Source organism: Macaca fascicularis, chromosome 17 (assembly GCF_037993035.2).
Source record: "Macaca fascicularis isolate 582-1 chromosome 17, T2T-MFA8v1.1".
Classification (NCBI taxonomy): Eukaryota; Metazoa; Chordata; class Mammalia; order Primates; family Cercopithecidae; genus Macaca; species Macaca fascicularis.
Window position 1 is genome coordinate 26,362,848 of NC_088391.1, and position 27,110 is coordinate 26,389,957.

Below are 27,110 nucleotides of genomic sequence, written 5' to 3' on the forward strand. Positions count from 1 at the left end.
GCTAGATAATTTTGCCTAACTGCAGGCTACCATGTTATGAGCATGTTTAAGGTAGACTAGGACAAGCTGTGATGTTCAGTAGATTATTTAGATGCATTTTTGACTTATGACATTTTTAACTTAAGATGGGTTTATCAGGATGTAACTCCATTGTAAGTCAAATAGCATCTGTATATTCCGTTTTTGCTCAAGTTAACCCATTTCTATTTCCAAGTAAGAATCACAGCAGTTTTATCATATTTTCAAAATCTATCACAGACAACCAACTCTGACACCCCTCACCATATGTACATACTTTCATTTTGCTACATGTAGCTGTTATTCAGGCTTCTATATTTGCACCGAGCACAGCATTGTAATATATTTGTTTATACCTCTGTGTCCTTGAAGCTAGGAACCTTGTCTTATTTACCTTTATTTCTCAAGGTTCTATCACCAGGCCCACAACAGAGAAGGTCATAAATAAATTATTTATTTACTTATAAATAGTAAGATTTACTTATAAATAAATAATTGTTTGTAATGATTAAACAGTTCATAATTATTAAACAGTAATAATTGCTTGTAGTTGTTTGTTGATTTTCTTCATAAGGAAGCTGGGGGTTGTGTGGTGGCAGTTGTGGATGCATTCCATTGCTCATGGGACCAACACTTCTGAAATGACCTCCAACATCACTGTGATTCAGGAAAGGTGAATAGGGACATGCAATTTGAATCCTCCTTTGTTTACTGTAGCTGAAGCTGCATGACTCAGAAACTCTGTGGAGAAGGGACAGGAGAGGATATGGTGATGTTATCATTCAGAAACTGAAAGATAATGTCCAGTAAATCTTCCACTCAAAATAAAAATCTATGCTTAGGAAGAATAAAAGAAAAGGTCAGATTCAAAAATTAAAGAGCATGAACCAAAGAGCAACAGCACAAAAAATGGTTGATGGCTAACCAAAAGAAAACTATCAATGATAGGAAAAATTGAAGAAGAATATACAGAAAGAAAACCAGAGAATATATATATAAGAACACAGCCAAAATATAAAGTATCTTTAATTTTGAAAGGAGTTTTGATTGTCTCCTTATGTATGAAGGATTTTATGGGCTGTACTTAAATTTAATCCAGTGATTTCAGAATAAGGCAAGGGAATGTAGTTCTATCAGTAATATTTGTAATCTGAATTAGGGACTTTGTTACTAGCACCCTTCGAATTAATGTGGTCAGATATAGTTTTAATTGACACAATAATTTTCACAGTGGGTGTAATGATTTATATAAATGTAAATCCAAAATTGTACTCTGATCTAATCAGTCTACAATTACTGTTGAAGTAAACATGTGAACTGTATTGTCAAGGGAATAAATCTAATGAAAAAGCTGCAGGGAAAATTGCTTATTATGCTCATAAAAGATAAAGGAATCAATATGAGGTCTGTTTGTTACATGGTTTTGCATAACTTATTAACTGAACAGACATTTAAAGGATTTTCTAAGTTTTCTCTGAATTGTCAGATAAGAATGTTAGAAGCAGAACAGATAAAATAATGAATGTAAAAGTTCTAAATATTAATACATTAAAACAATAAAGTATAAAGAGTATCTAGAACAGCAAGAATCCCTAAAATGGCAAAGTGGGGATACACATAAAAGCCCATAACACATAAAAATATTCCTTCATAAAAGCAGTGAGAACATTGGAAAAAAAAATGTCAACATAAACTTGTTCAGAACTTTGAAAATTAAGCAGTCTTGCAACAATTCAAGGAGTAAAATTTATTTAAGAAACACTGTTTACATCTTGGTACAAAAAGGGATACTTAAAAAACAAACTTTATTGAAGTATAATTTACCTACCATAAATTTAACTCATTTTTAGCTGTGCAACCAGTGATTTCTACTAAATTTATTATGTTGGAAAACTATCACCATAATCTAATTGTAGAACATTTCTATCCCCTCAGTAAGATCCCTCATGGCCTGGCATGGTGGCTCATGCCTGTAATCCCAGGGCTTTGGGAGGCTGAGGTGGGAGGATTGCTTTAGTTTAGGAATTCAAGGCCAGCCTGAGCAACATGGTGAAACACTGTCTACAAAAACCACACATATTGGCCGGGTGTGGTGGTCTGTGCCTGTAGTTCCAGTTACTCTGGAGGCTGAGGTGGGAGGATCACTTGAGCCTTGGAAATCAAGGCTGCAGTGAGCCATGATGGTACCATACCACTGTACTCCACCCTGGGTGACAGAGTGAGACCCTGTTTCAAAAAAAAAAAAAAAATCCCTAATGCCTGCCATGAATTTGAGAGTTATTATAAAGGATGCCTTAAATGCCAAGAACTCACACATAGACATAGACCTTCCTTTTGTTCTTTTCCTTTTTTAGTCTATCCCAGTCATTCTCAAATTCATGGCATATTCTAGTTATTAAACGACATGTGGATTTTTTTGTGGATATTTTAAAGTATTTTAGGGGTAATTTTTACTGTATTTTATTTTTGCTTCATGTAGGACATTAGATTCTTTAGATAATCATAATTAAAATTTGCTATCTTCTTTAACCCAATGGTTACTAAGAAAACATTTATTAAATATCCAAGTGGCTGAGATTTTTTGTTCAATTGTTTAAACATTGCCAGTAGTTTGTAATCTTGTTGTGTTTTATTAAAAAATGGAATGTTGAAGTTTTGCTTTGGATTTAGTGAAAAGAACTTGAAGCTAGTTATGGTCATTATTTTAAATGCTTAATGAACACCTAAAAGACTATGTTAGCTTCAAAATATAATACATTTCATTGTATTATTAAAATTATCTAAATCTTTATATTTTCTCATTTGATGTGTCAGTGACTAAGATAGGTGTACCATTATAATTATGTTTTAGTCTATTTCTCTGCTTAAAAGTCTTAGAATTTTTTCTTCATTTGTTTTGGTGCTTTGCCATCAGGTACATAAACTCTCATGCTTTCATGACTCCCTTGTACTAGCTTATTATGACTGGATTTTGTATTATAGTTTTAATAAATATAAAATTACATATCTAAGGATTTTTTCCTGTCAAAACTATCACCTCAACTACATCTTTTTTGCATTTGAATGGAACTTATCTTTGAGTTTTAAAATTTCTATATCCTTTTGTTTTTCGTCATATTTTTTATAAACAACATATAGTTAGTTTTAATTTAGAAAGTGGGCTAGATATATTTTACTATGAGCACATAAAAACTAACCTCACACTTTTTGTTTTGTTTTGTTTTTGAGACAGAGCCTTGCTTTGTCGCCCAGGCTGGAGTGCAGTGGCGAGATCTCGGCTCACTGCAACCTCTGCCTCTTGAATTCAAGCCAACCTCCTACCTCAGCCTCCTGAGTAGCTAGGACTACAGGCATGTGCCACCACACCCAATTAATTTTAGTATTTTTAGTGGAGATGGGGTTTCACCATGTTGGCCAGGCTGATCTTGAACTCCTGACCTCAGGTGATCCACCTGCCTCAGCCTCCCAAAGTGCTGGGATTACAGGCGTGAGCCACCACACCCAACCAACCTTACACTTTTTAGCTAATGCACTGTATTCCATTACCTGTATACCATTACTCAGTAACTTCCTATGAGTAAGCATTTGGGTTATTTCCAGTTTGAATCTTTGGTTATTATAAATGTGGTGATGAACAAAATCATATGTATAGCTTTCTGTATGTGAAATTATGTAAATAAAATGAATTACATGCAATGGTGTTTGTGGATTAAAAGATAAGTGTATTTTAGTTCCTTGATATTGCCAATGTATCCATCAAAAAATTTACATTGGATATGGAAAGTACAACAGGCTATAATTGTATGCAGATTTATTTCTCTTCCCATTCAGCTATTAAAGATAAGGAGACACTATCTGCTGGAAGAGAGAAAACAATCCAATTTATTTTTCTTCCAAATGAATAACTGATATTTCCAACATTATTAAATAATCCTTATTGCTTTTTGAAATGTCATTTTCATTATATTTTGACTTCCCATATAAAATGAATAGACTTCTAATCGGTATATTTTTCCAGTATCATGGTGATGTACCATATTGTTATGATTTCTTTTTTTTTGAGAGGGAGTCTTGCTCTGTCACCCAGGCTGCAGTGCAGTGGTGCAATCTCCACTGCACTGCAGCCTCCACCCTCTGGGCTCAAGCAATCCTCCCACCTCAGCCTCCCAAGTAACTGGGACTGCAGAGGCATGCCACCATGCCCAGCTAAGTTTTTGATTTTTTGGTAGAGACAGGGTTTTATCATGTTGCCCAGGCTGGTCTCAAACTCCTGAGCTCAAGAGATCCACCTGCCTTGGTCTCTCAAAGTGCTGGGATTACAGGTGTGACCCACCGTGCCTGGCCATATTGTTATGATTTCTATTATTATGGTTTCTTTCTAATTTGGTCTTGAGGTATTTCTCTTGGGTGTGGCCAAAAGCCAAGATAGACCTCTCTACAAGAGCCCTGATGGGGGAGTTAGGTTTGGTTGTGTGTGTCGGGTGAGACGCAATGAGGAAGTTAAACTAAAATGCACAAAACAGAAGAAATTCATTGCTTATAGGTCCCAAAAGGGTTAGGAGTACCAAGAGGACATCTGGGAATGGCAAGGAGCTTCACCAGTAGGTGGAGAGAGAGAGAGTGGGGACCCGTGGGTGTTATGCCTTAGGCTTTCTTGTGGGGTTGTGGATTGGGTAGTTTTAAAGAAAACATACACAAATTGGGGAGTGTATTTACATGTCTCTGGTTTTGACCATTAGGTTTTATCATGATAAGCAGTTATGGCGTGTGCTGGGTTTGGGGTCAGTGAACGAGGAACAAGCATGCCACGTTACAACAAACACTCGGGGAGGGAAAGTTTTAGCTAGTCTGAAGGTGACAGGGTAGGACTGAGTTTCAGACACCTTATGTCAGACCTAAAATTGGATATCAAGGCAGCAACTATACTAAACAAATTTATGATACAAACTTTTTAAAAAACATTATTTTAGCTTTGTATGTTAATATATATCATATCACAGTTTGCACTTCAATTATACCTCATTTACATACACATGGCAATGACAGAAAAATATAAAAATAGAAATCAAAAACATTGTTATATAAAAAATGTGATATACATTTTTTGGTTAACCCTTATTGGAACAAAAAAGTGAAATGATGAATGATGTGTGTGGCTAAAGCTATTGAGCTGTTGCTCTCTGAATTATGAAGTGGATTGTGTTGGTCAGGGCCTTGACTCTGTGTAGTAGAGGGGACAAAACTATTTCATACAACTGAGGGGCTCGAGACAGGCTTACTACTTCTTGAAGTGAGGAGCTGGAGTATACCACTCTCAAACCCAGTTTTGAAAGCAGACAAACAGGTAAACTGAGGCCAATTTATGCATGGAGCATGAAACCAGCATTAACTTCATACCCAAGCCAGGTACAGATATAAGGAAATTAGAGACAAATACCTTGTGAATACAGATGTAAAAATCCCCAAGAAAATACTAGAAAATGCAATACAGTAGCATATTAAATGGATTGAACACCATGGCTAAATGGAATTATTCTAGAAATGCAGCATATGAAAACCAACCAATGTAATATATCATCTTAGTACAATGGAAGGAAAAACTCACATAATCATCTCAACTGATGCAGGAAAAGCATCTGACAACATCCAACACCCTATCATGATAAAAAGAAAAAAAAAAACACACACTCAAAACACTAAGACAAAGGGAACTTTCTCAACATGATGAAGGGTATTTATGAAAGCCTACAGCTAATATCATACTCAATGGCAAAAGACTAACAGCTTTCTCCCTAAGATCAAGGACCAGACAAGGAAGCCTGCAATCACTACTCCTGTTCCACCTGGTCCTGGAAGTTCTAGCCAAAGTAATTAGACAAGAAAAAGGAATCAAAGGCATCTAATTTTAAGAGAAAGAAGTAAAACCATCTCTATTTACACATAGCATGAACTTACACATATTAAGTCCTAAAGAGCTCACAATAAAACTACTAGAACTGATAAACACATTCAGCAAAATTGTGGAATGTAAGATTAACATGTAAGAATCGATTACATTTCTAACACTATCAATGGCCAATTCAAAAAGGAAATTTAAAAAGCAATTCTATTTGTACTAAGTGAAAGAGGCCAAACACAATCACAAAACACAAAAAGCCACATATCATAGGATTCCATTTATATGACATATCTACAATAGACAAATCCACAGAGACAGCAGATTAGTGGTTGCCAGAAGCTAGGAATAGGATGTAATGGGGAATGACTGCTTGAAAAGCAAGGGGTTTCCTTTTGATGTGATGAAGTGTTATGGAACTAGATAGTGTTGATAGTTGTACAACACTCTGAACGTATTAAAAGTCACTGGGTCAGGTGCGGTGGCTCATACCTGTAATCCCAGCACTTTGGGAGGCCGAGGTGGGCGGATTACCTGAGGTCAGGGGTTCGAGACCAGCTTGGTCAACACGGTGAAACCCTGTCTCTACTAAAAATACAAAAATTAGCAGGGCATGGTGGCACATGCCTGTAATCCCAGTTACTTGGGAGGCTGAGGCAGGAGAATTGCTTGAACCTGGGAGATGGAGGTTGCAGTGAGCCAAGATTGTGCCACTGTTCTCCAGCCTGGCAGACAGAATGAGACTCTGTCTCAAAAAAAAAAAAAAAAAAAAGTCACTATACTAAACAAACGTATGATACAAACTTAAAAAAAAATTATTTTAGCTTTATATGTTAATATATATCATATAATAGTTTGCATTTCAATTATACCTCGTTTACAGACACACAGCAATGACAGATAAATATAAAAATAGAAATCAAAAACATTGTTATATAAAAAAATATATACATTTTTGGTTAACCATTATTGGAACAAAAGTGAAATGATGAATGATGTGTGTATGTTTAAAGTGGTTGAAATTGAAATTGTGAATTTTATGTGATGTGAATTTTACCTCAAAGGAAGATAAGAAAACATTAGGAAAAATATAAAAAGTTGGACAAATTTAATTATAAATAATAAGGGTAGAAAATGTTCAAATATTTTGTGAATTATAGAACTCGTGAATTGACCAAACTTGTCCATTTGGACTGGACTGAAAAACTAATACAGATACATGCTGTTTAAAGGAGACGTATGTAAATCAAGTTTCTAGGAAAATAAAATGATGGAAAAAGATGAAGCAAAAAAAATTAACTCAAAGAAGTGTAGTTTGTCTATATAATTATCAGACAAATATATTTTAAGACATAAATCAATCTTGTTATAGGGTGGGTCATTTATAATGACAAAAGGTACAACTCACCAAGAAGAATAAAACAGTTTGGTGTGTACCTAATAAATATCCTCAAAATATATAAAGCAAAAAATGATAATATAAGGAAAAACTGACAAATCCATTTTAGTGGGACATTTTAACATTCCTTTCTCAATTAAATCTGAGCAACAGGTTTGAAGTAAAGGAAATATAAAAAGTCAACCATTCAGCAATGAATTCACTATCCCAGAGCACATTTTTCACAAACATACATAGAAAGTTACAAAAAAGATCTTATCTAATTGATCACAGATTAGTGAGCCTAACACATTTCAAAAATAGGTATAGACAAGGTTCTCTCTCTGATGCTACCTCCCTTGCAGTTACTTCCCAGTGTCTCTTCTAAACTCTGTCATTCAGTTATCACAAAACCATGCCTTTAAATCAGAATCTCCTTACTGTCAATTTAGTTCAGAGATATGATGGGTTTAATCACAGGATATTTAGCAAAATTAAAAACTCCTCAGCCATCATTCAACATATTTATCTTAAATACTCTAATACTGTAATAGGATTGTCTCACTAGAACTCAAAAGGCCACAGTATTGTTAATCACTTAAACTCCTGTTTGATGCGTGACCTTAGTTCCTCTAAGGACTTAGGGAGTCAAAGTAAATGGAATTTCTACAGTATGTTCAAAATTACCATAGAGTATCTTATCTTAAAACCAAGCCAAGTATAATTATAATAATATTGTTAATAACAGCAGATACTAATTATTAGACATGCTAAGTTGCTAGGTCCCTGATTTTTTCAAATGATAATAGTAGTATTTGTCTAGCACGTATTAAATCCCTGACTGTATTCTAAGTGCTTTACAGGTATTAACTTATTTAACCCTGCAAAACTTTATAAAGTAGGTGTTATGGTTTTTCCCATTTTTACAGAAGAGAAATTGCAAGCTTAGAAAATTTAAGAAACTTGCCCAAGCTTACACAACTAATAAGTGGTATTATAGAGATTCAAACTAAGATCTCCTACTCCAAAACCCAAGCCATTAACCCCTACCCTACCCTTCCTCTCCACGTATCTCATTTTATTTATTGATCATTGTCTTCTTAGTAGCATTATAGTACAGATAAGGCAAGTGAGGCCCCAGGAGGGCAAATAAGCTTCCCAAGACCAGAGCTAATCAGTAGCAGAACAGGCCTTGAAAATTCAGTTTGCCTGATTTCCACACCTGTGCTCTTAACGTCTCTGCACATCTGTTTAGACTAGAGCCTCGGCAAAAAATGAGCTTACTCTCTCTAGAAAGCAAAGCATGATTTCTGACAAAATCCTTGGCCACCAACTCATGCTTTACTCAACCACTAAAACACAAGCCTTTTTTCAGCCATAATTTCAACTGACAGTTGATTAATTCAAAGAGCCTTTTAAAAAGAGAATCGTAAATAATGAGACAGAGTTCCTTAAATGTTTTATTTTAACTTAAGGTATATAACATTACATTTATGTGCCAATCTTTTGATATAGGGCCAAGGCCTTTTCTCTGAATATGGATGTGCTAATTGGAACTCTTTTTGTTGCCATCTTTCTTGCATCAACCACACCCCTAATGCATCTGCTAGGATTTTCAGATTAAAGCAAAACTGGAATCTAAAGACATTTATGAAGCAATCTAAGTGCAAATTCCCACTCAGTTTTGACACATATTTCTAAAACATTTATAGTTTTCTTGCATATGTATGTTGCATACACTATATATGTAACACAAATACATAATATATAAATGTATGCACATAAATATGTATACGTATAGACATATATCACTATACAATATTTATATATGATACATAATAAAATGTTTGTTAGTGATTTTTTCACATTTTCCCAAGCATTTTACTTAACTTTCACTGAAAAAACACTGATTAAATGTCTTTATCACATTTTTCCCAAGCATTTTACTTAACTTTCACTGAAAAAACACTGATTAAATGTCTTTATCACATTTTCCCAAGCATTTTACTTAACTTTCACTGAAAAAAACAACTATATTTCCTGTAGCACACACATATATTGTTAATTAGGGTAACAGGTACAACTTGCATTAACATAAAATAATGTTAATTAGGGTAACAGGTACAACCGGCATTAATAGGAAAGGACAAATAATGGTGACCTTAGCAGGCACACACCTCAGCTGCTGGCCATTGGGTGCCCCGCCCCATAGAAGAGCCTGCTAGCTGCAGGCAGGCTGCATTCTCTGGGCATCAGTTATACTGTTCTACAAAGAGAATGGATCAGTCCTGGGTAGAAATTAAGTAGCAGCTGATTTTAAAGTTGTGTGCTATAGTTTTAATAAAGGAACTATGACATGTTTGGATATGAATCTTGCTACAATTTCCTTGGGTTAAACCCCTCACAATTTTTGAAGGCATCCTTAAACACATTCCAAAGTTTCAAAGTTTAAAAACGATATTGTAAGAAACAACTGTGGGTGCCAGTAGCCCCAGACCAACTTCCCCCACTCAGAGTTGTGGTGCTTACGCAGCCTTTATCAGTGGGAACTAGTCTGCTTAACTGAGGTTCTGAGCCTTAGCAGCACATAGAATCACCTGAGGGGCTTTAAAACATATGGAAGCCTAGACCCCACCCCCAGAGTGGTTGATCTCATTGATGAGAGGTACAGTCCAGGCATTTTTTTAAAGCCCCCTGGGTAACTTTAATGTGCAGCCAAAGTTCAGAACCAAGAATATAGAAACTCTTAAGACTCTGAGGGGCCGCTAAGCCCAAATCCAAGATCATAGAACAACTCTCCTTCACCCCATTGAACCCAGGACTTTTCCATTTTAAAGAACCTTTGCAAGTCTCAATGGGTTTTACTGTCCATTCAGGAATTATCTGTTTTGACTTGGATGTGAGGATGTAGTTAATCTATGATGGGGTTAGCTCACTCTTATTAGACATTGGTAGAAGCTTGGAATCATCTTACTCATTTGTAGAAGACTCATCCCAGGACTAACCTACATTTAAAATGAAGTCCCTGAAGTTACCTCTGTAACCAATTTGCATCCAAATTTTTACCTCACGACTGGCTCATGTAGTCCACATAAAATGATCAAAATACTCCTGTAACATGGGCAAAGCCCTTCATACTATCTACCTGCAAAGGCAATTCGCCTGCTGTCTCTTGGAGGGCCAGCTCAGCCTGCTTTCTGGTGCAGTGTGCATTGCCGTGGAAACACGGCTGTTTCCAGAGTCTTCTCTGAGTCTTTGTCACTGAGGAACAATTGACTTTGGGGAAATTTCTTCACCTTTCTGAGGTTGGATTAGATATGAATAATATTTGTCTGACCCTGAATTCTATACTGCCTTGTGTTTTAGTTGCTTTTTCATCTTTTCAGTGAGGAGAGGACCATGCTGCCTATTTATTTTGGAGGTGCCTCTGCTCTGCTGTCAGAGTGTGTCTGGTTCAGTTTGTGTGAACAGCAAACACTGCAGGCACCATGAGAAAGGGTGTACCAATGCATGATTCTTCTAGGGTGAGCTGAAGACCCCCTGATTCTTTCTTCCAACTATTTTTCCTTCTGCTCTCTCAAGAAAGAGGAATGCTGCAGGCCTCTAATGGGGTCATCTTTCTATAGCTAGAGACTCGTGGGTATAAAGAAGCTGTTCCCAGAATTCAGTTAGCCATCTTATTCCCATCCTTCTGGCACTAGTGAAGTACTTTTCAGTAGGTTGGCATGGTGTGATCTGAGACTCAGTTTTAACCTTTGGGGCAAAAATAGGTGAATTAGGTCTCCTTCACTTCAGAGGTTCTTGTCCTTTGACCCTGTACCCCAAACCATCAACAAGAGACAAGAATTCACTGTGTGGTCCAGCCAACATCGCCATGGCTCTGTGTTGAGGCTTGCGCATAATTCTGTCTTATCAAGACTGAGGACTGCTTTACTTGACTTGACTGGCCAATGCCAATCCAAATTCTCTTATCCAGCACTTTGCAAAGATGATTGATTCATAGATGGTTTCTGAGTTCCTTAGCTAAAACAACCTCTTAATACACTCCTAGTCACACCATCATGAAGAAAATGTGTTAGTAAGCTAACGAAGACAAGATGAGCATTGATTCTTTGAGGGGGTAACATTTATGTTTTTCCCACTACTGTATCTTCACTGCCTTATACATAGTAATTGCTCAATATTTGTTTACTGAAATAATGAGTGTACAACTGACCAGTAAAGTCTCTAATTATTCTGTTCCTGTGTTGGTGATGATAATGTGAGGCTGTGACAGATGCTTTGCAGTGCCTGATAAGTCCCCTACGCATTTCCCCACACAGCCACAGCTACCAGCACTGACCCACTTCTGGCTGGTAGATAAGCTGGTAGGAATTTGAGGAATTGGATTCTATAGCCCAAAGAATTAACAGGACAGGTGTTTATATTTAAGCCTGAATATTTTTTAAGTATTTCAAGAAGTCTTACTCAGTTGTTACTTGGACATCTGGAACAGGCAGCATTTTAAATCACTTCTTTATATGCATTATGCATATTGTACATATGAAGTTAGAAATAACTGTTTGTATTCTATATACAAATGGTTATTTTTATAAACCAAAGACATCTCAGCTATATCTCAGTTGCATATTGAAATAATTGAGTGGGAGCATCTTAAATTAATGTACTTGGGTGTGTGTGTATGTGTGTGTGTGTGTGTGTTTGTGACATGCACATTTAGAATTGTGTGCAGTGTGCTGAGGAGTTCAAAACCAGCCTGGCCAAGATGGTGAAACCCCATTTCTACTAAAAATACAAAAAAATTAGCTGAGCTTGGTGGCAGGCACCTGTAATCCCAGCTACTCGGGAGACTGAGGCAGGAGAATCACTTAAACTCAGGCTGCAGAGGTTGCAGTGAGCCGAGATCGTGCCACTGCACTCCAGCCTGGGCAACAGAATGAGAATCTGTCTCAAAGGAAAAAAAAAAGAAAAGAATAATGTGCAGTGGCATATGGCCACTGCTCTAGCCTTCTCCTGACACTGGATTCTTGTCTCCCCATTTCTGAATCCTTCTCCCAAGTAATTTTTCCTTCCACTCACTGACCAGTGGCCTCATATCCTCTCCATCTTCTGCCTCTATTAATCCTTAACCAGGAAATTATTTAATAAAAGTTTTCATACTGAGATACAAATAATTTTTTTTAAAAATGTAACATGATACTAACTCATGGTGGAATTTTCATTTGAGCAGGCAACAAGAAACCTTTGACCAAATAAATAAAATTTTAATTGTGGTATGTTCTGGGTCAGTGGACTAGAGGAGGAGGTATGTGGGAAGCAGTGTTGGGAGGAAAGTTAGGTGAATTTGAGACAACTTTCATATGTCTCTGAAATCAAACCTTTAGCTAGGTCAGGGCCACAGTATCTGGTCTTCAGCTAGCCCAGCCTGGAGAGTGCACTCTGCACCTTAGCTGGGGGCTCCTTTTGTGAGCAGTTTCATAGAAGAATTAACAGCATATTCTTCAGAAATAACAGCATCGGATTTGAAGATGAGCTCATATGTTTTAGCTCTTTAGGCTAGTTATACAGGTTTTCTCAGGGCTTATTTCCTTGTCTGTAAAATGTAAATAGGTTCATGTGAGGATTAGATCAGCATTCTACACTGGAAACTAGTAAATGTTCAATAAATATTAGTATATGTGTACTCACGGGGATATGCACATGTGCATGCACACAAACACACAACAAAAATAAATTACACTCATTTCCCAGTATTCGGTTTGAATGTTTCACTCTTCTTACAGGAGGCTGAGGAAGAACAGAAGTGTTACACATGACTACACTCAGAAAGACTGCCATAGGGTAATCTCAATTGACAATTACCCAGTTTTCTTTTTGCCATGGTTATTTCCAGTGGATGTTAACACTGGAATCACTTTCAACTCTTCAGGAGGCCTAAAGAATAAACCCCTGGAGGCCCCTGGGCTGTTGCAGGCGGAGATAGGAAGATATGGGAAATAGGAAGCCCTGAGAGGAGAATGGTGCTATCATGGGATGAATAAATGGGACAAACACTGGAGGGATAAAAGCAAGATGGGCTCAGGCAGAAAGTGATCAGGGCAGACAGAAGGAAAAGACAAATGGTACCCATGCTGCATCCTGCCTCAATTCCAACCTCTGACTCACTAGTTTGTCCTTTAAGGTGTTTGGATTGTAAAAGCAGCACAAACACTGTCATCAAAAACAGGATGTTACATTGTAAATTAAATGTCTCTACTGAGTAGGTAACATTTCTAAGCTATTTGTACTTGGCAAACATGAAAAGAAGATATCCCTGAGTGGATTCTGTTTTTCTCCTGTGACTTTAATTGGACAGCAAGAGCAAACACATCATCTTAAATTTTATTTACCAATCCTAAATCAGGAAAGAAAGTTTCCGGAAGCACAGACACACGTTGAACAAGCAAGCCTGCCACAGAATTGCACTATATTGATTTGATGCTAAAACCGAATGGAAGAGTTTTACTGAAATATTTCTGTTTAATCAACACTGAAGAGGACTGAACAATGAGATACAAGGTCTGGACGGTTGTACTCCTTAAATCTCTATTTGCGGTTTGGAGAAATCTGGCTGCACAGTAAAATCTTGATCTGTTGGAACTACTTGTGCATGTCTCTTGCAGAGCAATCTCATGGGAGAGATTTAGTACCAATAGAAATTCCCCCAAAATCCAAGGAATAGTACAGATTACATACAGCCTTTCCCACATCTCTACGGTTTAGTACAGAGAATTTTAACAACTGGAGTTTGGAACAACCCCTGGGGACCAGCAAGAACTCCTGTAACCGAAAAACATTCAGCTTATTTTTTTTTTATACTCTATACATTAAGACAGGACTGTAGAACAATAAATTGAAGGATTTTTTTTCGGCAATTTAACTTGTAAAATTCAAAACAAAACCAAGCAAAATGTACTTGGTTTAATTTATGTCTACCTTAATGTTTAATTGATTAATACACCCACTCTGGAGTGTGCTGTTTGAATGTTTCACTTTTAAGAGACCGAGGAGGAACAGAAGCATTATACATGGCTACACCTGGAAAGACCACCACAGGATAACCTCGATTTACAATTACCCAGTTTTCTTTTTTGCCCATGTTATTTCCAGTGGATGTTATCATTGACTGAGTAATTCCCAGTCTTCGTGACATATGCAAGATCACCCTCCTTACTCTAACCCTTGGGGAACTCGATTTGCAATAGGGCACAGCTGCATAACATGCACAGGATAGAAACAGAGGGAAGAAGGAAGCAGGGCACTTCCTCTCGGGAGGAGTTCTGGTGGGTTATGGTGTTCTTGGTGGTGGGAGGATGGAGGGAGTTGTGTGCAAAATCGTCTTTCCTTGCCTGTGGCTGGTGTAGGAAGATGGAGCGGGGGATGCTTCAGCTTTGGAAGTCATCCCTGCCATGAATGATTGATTAAGGTCAGGATAGAAGGTGGTGTCTGGAAGTGTGGGTGACTCTGATTTGGCCTAACCGATGGGGATAGAGAGGATCTTGAGGTGGGCACGGGAAGCAGCTCAGTTCACGAGTTACTAGAATATGTCGTGATTCAGAAATAGGACCACTAATCCCAAATCCAGAAGTTATATTTGCCTGCAGTGTCCCTGGTTTCCCTACTGCTGTGGCAACAAAGTTTGATTTCTATGCCATCTACCTTTAGTCTTCTCTCCACTCTTACTTATGTTCACAAGTGCCAAACTCTCCTATAAATACCTTGTGGCTTAAAACAAATTATGGTCATCCAGGAAAACCAATTTCATGTATAACATTAATTTCTGAGTTCCAAACACCTTGTTATTGGAACAAACCATTTGTAAATTGAGGTTGCAATGGATTAACTATTTTACATGCATAAATTGTAATTTTTTTCTTTTATACTAAACCTTTTTTGATTCTTCCCTTTAATACTGAAGCATATCATCTCTTGGCAAAAGGTTTATAGAAGATTAATACTGCCTGATTTCATTCGGCTTCACCGGATTACTGCTTGCCTGACTCAGACTTATCTTTGGATAATAAATGACAGCATCTGCCCATCATTAGTACAAAGGGTTGTGTCTGTATATTTTATTAGCCTGGTGCAAAAGTTATTGTGGTTTTTGCATTAAAAGTAATGGCAAAAACCACAATTACTTTTGCATCAACCTAACAGTATTAGGTCATTGTTTTTGCTCAGCGAATTCTTCCTTTTTAACCCAGTCTTATGTAATTCATCTCTGGAGGCAGGTGCTAATGCATCTCATTGTATTAGGCACATAGTGAATAAAGAACTAAGATCCAGACAGGTTAATTACACTGACCAAGGTTACCTAGCGAGCTAGCATCTTTATTTCGGCATTACTATTAATTTGAACAACAGCCCTTTTGACATGAAAAGGACTTAGAGACCATTTTCTAAAATGCCTTCTGTTTGGAGATAAGTAAGCCAAGATTGCAAAGGTTAAGTGACCTGCCCAAGGTCACACAGCTAATTGGTGTCAGGGTTACAGCTCGATGTGGTGTCTCCAGTCATTTAGTCTGTAGTTCTGCTCATACTACCACATACACATTCAACTCACACATTTCAGAATCTCCAAATAGCTGTTTTACTTATTGAGCAGGGAATGATCAACTTTAATGGGTATGAAGAAGGGATCTAGCTGTTAATGCTGATATACAGTGATAGAGCACATGACCAGAGAACATATAAGAACTCCCTTGAAAAACTGTAGAAAATCATCAACAATCCTAATAGCTTATAAAACCAGCAAATTCTGACAGAAAGGAGAAACTGTTCAGTCTTACCCTATGGGAAAAGGTGAATAGGGTAGCTGACTGAGAGAAATCAGAGACTGGCAGGAGAAACTGTCCTTTCTGCCTTGGGAAGCAGCTGTGCAAGAACACGCTGTCTGGGCAGAGGCTGCCATCATGAAGAGTCATGCCCGAGGTTAATAGCCAATATGCTGGGGATGGCGGAAGAGAAAAGCAGAAAGCCTTGGGTCCCTGATGATATTGTTCACTCACTGGGTTGACTCCCCATCTGTTGATTTCTTGTCATGTGCTGTGCTGGAGTTAGCTATCATGGTTAGAAATGATTGTGTGCATCTCTCTCCACTTCTGCTTTCAGTAACTGTGTTAGTCCCATAAAATCATCCATGATATGTGTATTTCCAACATGGAACTTGCAAATGCTACAAACCAAGGAATTTTTTTTTTTTTTTTTTTTTTTTTTGAGACAGAGTCTCACTCTGTCGCCAGGCTGGAGTGCAATGGTGCAAGTTCGGCTCACTTGCAACCTTTGCCTGCTCGGTTCAAGTGATTCTCCTGCCTCAGCCTCCTGAGTAGCTGGGACTGCAGGTGCCCACCACCACGCCTGGCTAATTTTTTCTATTTTTTGTAGAGACAGGGTTTCACCATGTTGGCCAGGATGGTCTCTATCTCTTGACCTCGTGATCCACCCGCCTCAGCCTCCAAAAGTGCTGGGATTACAGGCGTGAGCCACCGCACCCAGCCACAAATCAAGGATTTTAATTCGCTGGATAGTTAATTGTTAAATATTTACCAGTGGACCACTGGATATAATACACTCCTAATATTTAATTCACTTTTAGTTGTATGCTCTGGTACTTGTAATTGCAAGTATGCTAATTGACGCACAAGCCTTGTCTTGAAAAGCTTATCTGTACTATACTTAACTATACGTCAAATAGTTAAATAGAGTTACCCTAGATGCTTGCTGCTATGGAATACATTCCAATGGGGACACATGTCTCACACTATCAACAGAGAAAGTGTATTCACAATTGTCTCATTCAGTTGGAACTTCCCATTCCAGATTGGCCTAATAGCCAAAGGCTTTAGGAATGGATCCTTTGGTAACTGTCCCATTGAGGGCTCTGGGGGATGTGTAATAAAGTAATATAAGGGGGATCTATGTGGGAGAAAGAACTCTCCAAGGTTGGTAGCAACCAGTTTGCAGGGTTTACAGAAGGGAATTAGCAGGAATTTTAAGAGCCCTGGATTGCTCAAGCAGCATCAGAAGCACCCTAAAAGTCCTTCAAGGCTGGGATGATACACAAGAGACACTGACTTCCAAGTTGCACATGAGGTCCCAGAAAGCATAGACTACATTATGCTTCTTATTTCCTTTCATGGGTTGAAAACAGTGATACCCAACAGAGGACAAGGAGGGGACTCAAGGACATTAATACAATGTAGAATAAAAGCAAGTAACTGAATTTCAGTAAACCAGAATTCTAATCTTAATTGTTTTGTCTTATTTGAATCAATTTTTAATTTTTAATGTTTTGGGGTACACAGTAGATATATATATATATGTATACATAGTAGATATATATATATATTTATGGGGTATATGAGCTATTTTAATACAGGCATACAAGGTGTAATAATCACATCAGGTAAATGGGATAACCATCACCTTAAGTATTTACCCTTTTAACTCATGGCTTGTTTCCTGTATTTTAAAATAAAGGTGCTGGACTAAATATTTTCAAATAATTCTTTTACTTGTGAAGCTATTTCCAAGAGGTGATGCTTACATGATTTTTAAGGGTCATTCATTCATTTGTTTATTCAACAACGCTTTAATGAGTGTGAATACATTATTTGCATAATATACCAGTCTTGGGTCAATCATACCGAAGCCATGTGACCATGGCTTATCCTATCTGAACATCATAGGAACTTAACCTATCTGAACATCATAGGAACTTAACCAATCTGAACATCATAGGAACTTAACCGATCTGAACATCATCTGTTACGTCATTGGTGAAATGGGCATAATGATATGGTTTTTAGAGGTAACTAATAAGATTGTTTTAAAGTATTTTATAAAGTGAAAATCCTATAAAAAGGGATCACTGTTAGTATCACTATCACTACTTATAGCGAATATTTGCCATTTTGGGGGTGTCCAGCATTTATCTTCGTTCCTCCCCTTCTTTAATTATAGCCTGCCAATTTCCCTCTGAAGAGAACACTCAATTGTGTGTAGGTCTTAGATGGAGGGTAGTTACCACCGCCAGCCTCTTATCACTTCCCACTGCTGCCTCTCTCATAGAACCTGATGGAGTTTCACTGGCCAGTTAGACATTCCCTCCAGGGACTTTAATTCTTTGAATACTTATCAATTCACTCACAGTAGCAGTAGATGTTTGGAGGCTAGTTTCATTGGGGCAGCTGCAGCCCAAGGATCATGTAGTCTCTGCCTTGTGCCCAAGGCTGTGGTTTAGCCTCTAGAACTTCCTTGGTGTTTCAGTTTTTCCCAATTAGGTTTTGGTGTTTTTTTGTGAGAAAACGTCTTGTCCAAGACACTGGGAAGTGTATCCTCATCAGCATAGATGGGGTATTTTGTTTTTAATTTGTTGTTTCTACCTAACTTAGAAAACAAAATCAGCACCCCACCCCACCCCTGCAAAAAAAAAAAAAAAAAAAAAACATAAAACTTTTGAGAACAAATGGTGTGACTAATGTATATTTAAGACAGTCTGATGAAGATAATTATATACTCAACGTTAAAAGGAAGATCATTGTTGTTAGTTCCCATTAGTGAACATAGCTGTATCTGAGAGTCATACTGTTAAATTAGCTGCAGGCTCAAGTGAGAGACAGGCATCCTAAGATGACATGAAAGTGATTCTTCATGCCACAAGCCCATGATTCTTCTGCTTGAAAGAGAAGTCAGCAGGTGTAGATGCAAGACTATATATCTTTGCCAGGCTACTTTGTATGTATTACCAGTAAGCCCCAAAGTGAGGCTTTGTAAGAGACTTAGTAAACGTAAGTTCCGAGTTGGAATTATCTATTTGTCATTTATTGACAGAAGGAAACTTTCGTCTCTAACACAAGCTGTCCTGTCCTTTGGTTGTCAGGATGAATCAGCTGTCTTCCTAAGCATGTTTGATTGATCAATTGCTTAACATCATTTAAAAGAAACAGACAAGATGCTAGAATGACACTCTGGATTGAATTCTCAGTGTAAAATACATAATGCTGTTAATTCAGGGGCAATATGGCCAAACTACATTTAATTTCACATTATTTTTTTTGAATGTCTTCTCAGGATCTCTTACAAATTGGACAGGGATTGCCTGCTCTATAGGATAACGGGATATAGTAGTTGACATCCTCATGTTGATATCAAGCTATTCTTTTCAGGATCTACTTGTTCTGAATAATGCTAACAAGAACAACAACAAGAACAAGATTTGTCAAGTGTAGGAGTCATTCTGATGTTTGCATATATTATCTGATCAAATCCTAACAACAGCTCTAGGAGTTTGGTACCTTTTAAATCTATAATTTATAGATGAATGAGTGAAAGCTCAGAAATGTTAAGAAATGCTTTCTTATTCAGAGCCTCTAAGTAACAGACTAGTACATCTGTTTAGAAACTTTGCTCTAACATGCTGCTGCCTCAGGAGACGAGGATCTTACATTCCACAACTGTTACATCTCCCTGTTATTTCACTCATTTGATAGAATGAATAATGGTTTTCCTTTGGTTTTAAGAAAGCTACATTCTAAGCTTGACTACTAGGTTATAGGGAGAAGACTTTATAGTCATTTACCTTGGTCATCTGTGATCACGGGGAATGAAGACAGAAGGGATAATTTTACATCTCTTTCCCCACCATGGAGCATCTTTGCCCAGAGTGATCAATTTAGAGACAAGCATCATATGTAGTCACCACTGGAAAGTCACGAGGCATATTATCATGACAAGGGGTCTGAAAGGTACTGCAGAAAAACCCTGACTCTTCTCTTTTTTCTCCTTTGAGACAGACAGAATTTTGCTCTTGTTGCCCAGGCTGGAGTGCAATGGCAAGATCTCGGCTCACTGCAATCTCCGCCTGCCAAGTTCAAGCGATTCCTCTGCCTCAGCCTTCCAAGTAGCTGGGATTACAGATACGTGCCACCATGCCCAGCTAATTTTGTACTTTTTTAGTAGAGACGAGGTTTCACTGTGTTGGTCAGGCTGGTCTCAAACTCCTAACCTCAGGTGATCCGCCTGCCTTGGCCTCCCAACAAGCAGGGATTACAGGAATAAGCCACCATGCCTGGCCAACCCTGACTCTTCTTCACCTAGCTTTCCCCAAACTTTTGACTGTGATCTTTAATCTATTGATTGTATATCTTAAATAATACTAATATCCAATAGTACTGCCACTACACAGACACAAGATGGGAAACAAAGAACACACAGAAATGACTTGAATTTAATGTCTCCAGAACTGCCTTTATTTTACACTCAACTGAGAAGCAGTGTAATTCATACATAAATAGTCACATTAAAAATATAGAACAGGTACACATGTGCCATTATAGCGTTTTTTATAATGGCCACATTGTGATATAATCATATACCTTAAAATTCACCTATTCAAGTGTAAAAGTAAGTGGTTTGTAATATATTTACAGCTGTGAAACTATCACCAATATCTCATTTTTAGAACATTTCATCACCCTAAAAGGAAAGCCCATACCAACTATAACAGCAGTCACTCTCTATTCCCCTTTTGCCCAAACTCCTGATAAATACGAATCTACTTCCATTCTTTATGAGTTGGCCTATTCTAGACATTTCATATAAATGGAATCATACAAGATATAGTCTTTTGTAACTGTCTTCTTTCACTTAGCATAAGGGCATAAGGTTTTCAAGGTTCATCCACATTGCAGCACATATCAGTATTTCGTTCTTTTATATTGCCAAATAATATTCCATTATGTAGATATGCCACATTTATTTATCCATTCATCTGTTGATAATTCCACTTGTTGACTAGTAAGAATAATACTGCTATGAGCATTCATGCACACATTTTTGTGTGGGCATCTGTTTTTCTGTTCCTTTGGGTACACATTTAGGGGTGAAATTGCTGGGTCACAGGGTCAAACTATGTTTAACTTTCTGAAGAACTGCCAGACTGTTTTCCAAAGTGGCTGTGCATTTTCTATTCCTACCAGCAGTGTATGAGTGTTCTGATTTCTCCACATCCATACCAACACTTGTTATTTTCATCATTATTATTATTGTGAAGTAGTGTCTCATTATGGCCTGGACTTGCATGTCTAATGACTAATGATATTGAGCATCTTTCATGTACTTGTTGGCTATTTGCATAACTTCCTTGGAGAAATGTCTATTCAAATTATTGCTGAGTTTTACAATTGGTTTGTCTTTTTATTGTCGAGTTGTAAGAGCTTTATGTATACACTAGATACAAGTTCCTGATCAGATACATGATTTATAAATATTCTCTCCCAATATGCAGGTTGCGTTTTCACAATCTTGAAGGTATTTTTGAAGAAATAAATATTTTAATTTGAAATTATGATGAAGTTCCATTTGTTGCTTGTGCTTTTCATGTCATATCTAAGAAATCATTGCCTAATCCAAGGTCATGAATATTTACACACGTGTTTTCTTCTAAGAGATTTATAGTATATAGCTCTTAAATTTAGGTCTGTGACTCATTTTGAATTTTCGTCTATGGAGTGGGCTAGGGTGCAATTTCATTATTTTGCATATGAATATCCAGATTTCTCAAATTGTTTGTTGAAAAAATATATTTTCCAAACTGAATTATGTATTTGTTTCTTTCTCTTTTTTTTTTTTCAGACAGGGTCTCACCCTGTCACTCAGGCTGGAGTATAGTGGCAAGATCATGGCTCACTGCAGCCTCAGCCTGCTGGGCTCAAATGATCCTCCTGTCTCAGCCTCCTGAGTAGCTAGGAATATGGGACTACAGGCACACACCACTGAGACCAACTAAAAAAAAATTTTTTTTGTAGAGACGATGTTTCACTATGTTGCCCAGGCTGGTCTCAAACTCCTGAGCTCAGGCTATCTTTTTGCCTTGGCTTCCCAAAGTGTTGGGATTACAGGCATGAGCTACCACACTTGGCCACATATTAGTTTCTTAAGGCTATCCTAACAAAAATACCACAAAGTTGGTGGCTTAAAACCATAGCAGTTTATCGTTTTGTTGTCCTGTAGGCTAGAAGTCTGAAACCAAGGTGTTGGCAGGGGCAAGCTTCCTCTGAAACCTGCAGGAGAAAATTTTTCCTGGGCTCTTCCAGCTTATGGTCCTTGCTGGCAATCCTTGGTGTTCCTTGTCATAGAGATGCATCACTCCAATCTCTGTCTCTACTGTCACAAAGCTGTCTTTTCCTGTGTTGTTTCTCTCCTTTTCCCATTGGGACACTGGATTAGAGCCCATCCTACTCCATTGTGACCTCATCTTAACTAATGACATTTACAATGACTCTATTTCCAAATAAAGTGATGCTCTGTGGTACTTAGGGTTAGGATTTTAACATATCCTTTTGTGGAGACTTTAATACATCCTTTTGGGGGGACACAATACAACCCATGGCAGTCTGCATGCTGCCTGCCCCAGATTCACGTCTTTCACATGAGAAACATAGACTCACTCAGACCCAACCTCCCCAAAAGTCATAACTATTCCAACAACAACTCCAAGTCCAAAATCACATCTAAATAACATCAACTCACAGTTCCAACTCTCATGATATAAATCATTTAAATCAGTGGTGGATGAGATTTGTGATATGATCCATCCTGGAGCAAAACTGCTCTCCATCTGTGAACTTTGGAAGCAGATAAGTTATCTGCTTCCAAAATACAATGGTAGGACCAAAGGAGGATAGACATTCTCATTCCAAAAGGGAGAAATTGGAAGGGAGAAAAGAGTCACAGGCCCCAAACAAGTCTGGAATCCAGCAGGATAAGTTACATTAGGTTTCAAGGGCTGAGAATAATCCTTGATTATTAATCCTCCTTGATTAAATGCTCTGTCTTCTTGACTTGAAGGGATGGCAGCTGTACCCTCTCAGCCCACTGGGGTGCAGCCCCACCCTCTCAGTCCAAGGAGGTGCTGTTGGACAGGGCTCTGCATCTGTGGCTCTTTCTTCAGGGTAATTCTTCCTTCATTTCATCCTCTCCCTGTCCTTTTCAGTCCAAGTCAGCAGTGTTTCTGCTGATATAAAACTCAAATATTATATGGTTCTCTTGTGCAATTCACAAGACTCCAAATCATGAGACAAGAGAGTCCTCCACATATCTCTCGTGGATAATGGATAATCACTTCTCACTGGCCTCTGTTGAGATGGCTGGTTGGATTCATGGGTCACATATCTAATCTCTTCAGCAAATGATTGTTCAGCCACACTCTTGGCCCTGCTTTCAGAGTACACTATCCAGATAGGCTTAACATTTTCGAAATCATCAAGTGCTATTTCCTTTTTCTTTTATCGATTCACTCCTCAATTTGTCTATTTGCCCCCTCACATTTTACTGTTAGCAGCAAAGAGGAACAACTCTGCCCCTTCCACACCTTGCTTGGTAATCTCAACCGGATGTCCAAATTCATTACTTACCAGTTTTATTTTCTATTCAACAGAATAACATAATTTTGCCAAATTCTCTGCCACTTTTTAACAAATATTGTGCTTTTTCCAGTGTCCAGTAATATTTTGGTAATTTCTGAGACACCAGCAGAAACACTTTTAATGTTTATATTTCCAGTGCCATTGTATTTAAGACGATGTACGCATTCTCTAAGATATTAGATGCTTTCAAGATTTTCTTTTTGTGTATTTGGCTTTCAAAAGTTTCACTTTGATGTGTCTAGGTATGGATCTTTTTTTAGTGTGTCTTAGAGTTCACTGAACTATTGAACTTTGTAGGTACATATTACTGGTTTTTTTTTTTAAAATGAATTTAAGAAGTTTTCATCCCTTATTTCTGTAAATATTTCTTCTGTCTGTTTCTCTTTCTCTCTCTCCTGAAATTCCCACTGTGTGTCATGTTGGTATACTTGATGTTCCACAGGTTTCTAAGGCTCTGTTAAGTTTCTTGATTTATTTTTCTTTTAGTTCCTAAGATTGAGTATTCCCCATGGGCCTATCTTCAAGGTCAATGATTTTTTTTCTTTTGCCTTTTCAAATCTACTGTTGAACCAGTCTAGCAGGTTTTTAAAATTTCAGTTATTGTACTTTTACCTGAAAATTTCTAGTTTTTGAAATAATTTCTATTTCTCTATTGAGGTTCTTTATTTAGCAAGGCAGTGTTCTCACATCTTTGTTTAATTCTTTAGCCATTTTTTTCTTTTGTTGCATGAATTTCTAATGGCTGATTTAAAGTCTATGTTTAGTAAGTTTAAATATGGGATTCTTTTGAGGCACTATTTGCTACTTTTTCCTGTGTATGGGCCATATTTTCCTGTTTCTTCACATGTCTTTATTTATTTATTTATTTATTTATTTATTTATTTATTTATTTTTTAATGTTGTTAAAAACTGGGCAGTTAGGCTAGGTGTGGTGGCTCATGCCTGTAATCCCGGCACTTTGGGAGGTCAAGGCAGGCAGATCGCTTGAGCTCAGGAGTTCAAGACCAGCCTGGGCAACACGGTAAAACCCTGTCTCTACAAATAAAAGAAAAAATTATCCAGGGGCAGTAGTACGTACCTTTAGTCCCAGCTGCCTGGGAGGCTGGAGTGGGAAGATCACTTAAGCCTCAGAGGTAGAGGCTACAGTGAGCCATGACCACAGCACTGCACTCCAGCCTGGGCAACAGATGGAGACCCTATCTCAAAAAGCAAAACAAAACTGGGGGGCAGTTAAATAATATCATGTGACAACTTCGGAAATCACATTCCCCTCTCCTTAGTGTTTGTTATGGTCACTGTTGTTCTTACTATTTCTGTTGTTTATTTTGTGACTTTCTTGAACTAATTCTGTAAAGTCTGTATCCCTGATGGATGGCAAATGACATCTCCACTCAGTTAGCTTGGTGGTCAGGTAATGACTGGACTGTGATCTCCTTAAACGCTATTGAACCAATAAATCTCCTAGTCTGTGCTAAGAAGCTCTATGTGTGTTGGGCATGACTCAGTACTCCATCAGTTTCCAACTTTGCTTAGCCTTCACTTCCTGTTTGTGCAGGGCTTCAAGAAGAGCCAGCACTGAGAGATTTAGAGCCTACCTCAGAGGTTAAGTTTTTTTCTGGGTACCCACAGAGCACTGTGCATTTGTGTGGCCTTCTTGATCCGTAGGAATATATCTGAACTTCTCAAAGGCTCCTATTTCATTTCCAGATTTTCCTTTTAATACTTGTCAATGCTGTGTCCTTTTTATAGATCATCCTGGTTTCACTTTACACATACTATTTTTTAAAAATTGAAAACAAATTTTCATAGCACTGGACTAAACAATGACAATAACAACAAATATGGCACATAGTCCCACAAGCTTAAATTGATAGTTTTCTAATTTATTTAGTATATTTTTAAGAAAACTCACTCTACTGGCTTTGAAAAATCACATACACTCATTATAATGAATTCACATAATGCAGCAAAGTACAAAGATGAAAATTTTTAAAAAATGATAATTGTAAAAATCTTATGTTCTGTAAATCAGTTTAACCTTTAAATTTATCAATGCTCATGACCAATACTTTCAGCATATCTCTTAATCCCTAATTTTTTAAATTTTGATTTAGCCCCTAAGTGGCTGTATTCCATTGTTAAGTTTTTTGGTTTTTTCAAGAAAAACTCAAGTTCTATCATGTTTGGGAATATTAGCTAGTTGCCTCAATATTTGATGGATATTTCACTGTATATAATAATCTCCTGTCGTGCTTTCATTTCTTCATAATACATATAGGTTATTGTCTTCTGGCATTGAATGAAGCTTTAGGGAAAACTAAGGTCAGTCTACTATTTTTCCTTTTGAATGTCTTCCTGCTCTGTCTGGATGGATACCAGAATTATGTCTTTTTCCTTAAGTTCAGTATCTTATCTAGATTATGTCTTGTGTGGAGCATTCTGTTTTCACATTTTTCCTGTAACACAATGTGCTCTTTTTTATATATAAGAATCAAGGTTTGTTTTTCATTCATTTGAGGACAATTTTCTGGTATAATTTAAATTTAATTTATATTACATTTATTATGACCACTTCAAAATACCTTATGTTAGATCATCTTATATCTTTTTTCTATACCTATCGACTTCTCTTTAGTTGCATTGATCTTTGTCTTTGTAAAATTTTCATTCACTTAGTGTCTGATGATTGCAAGATTTTTCTCCATGCCGGTAATTACAGTTTTAGCAATATCGGTTCTCATCTTTTCTGTTTCTAATTTGTTTATGTTTTAGTTTATTTCATAAAGTTTATAAACTACATTTTAATTTTATTTTCTTGTATTATCCTCTCATCTTTGAGCTTTCATTTCATTGATGTTAATCTCATCATTAAACTTTTGCTGTACTGAATATTCTTACTAAGAAATTTTATTGTTGCTCCAATTATGAAAAACGTGTTTTCCCATTTTGGGTAGTTATTTTTCCCAGGCTAAATGCTTTGTTTGACTTTTACATGATATGTTTATTTGCCCTCTTTTTGACTCTAGAATGTTTACATAATTGCTGTGTTATTTCTGCCGTACAGAATTCTGCCCAGATATCCTATTTTCTCTGGTCATATGCAGATGGCTTCTTATTTCTGGGGTCAGTTTATTTCTATCTTTGAGCTAGAATCTGAGGCTTTAATATTTCTTGTCCTGCTCAATGCGGGTCAGTAGATACCTGTTTAACATATTTTCAGGGATGCTGCCATTTGTGATGCTACCATTTCATTATGTGGTTTCCAGCATTGCTGTGGTCAATAAGGTGAGATATAATGAATAATTTGTATCTGCTCTCAAGCACTTTGACATATAAATGACATTCGTCATTT

The 27,110-nt window shown here is 37.3% G+C and overlaps 1 long non-coding RNA gene across 1 annotated transcript in view; it reads right to left on the reverse strand.

The window, feature by feature from the left end:
* Positions 1 to 451: 451 nt before the first annotated feature.
* Positions 452 to 27,110, reverse strand: part of LOC107127949 (uncharacterized) — a 311,927-nt gene continuing 285,268 nt past the window's right edge. Inside the window, exon 5 of the long non-coding RNA XR_010582417.2 lies at positions 452 to 759. This is a non-coding gene — a long non-coding RNA (uncharacterized lncRNA). The remainder of the gene's footprint in view (positions 760 to 27,110) is intronic.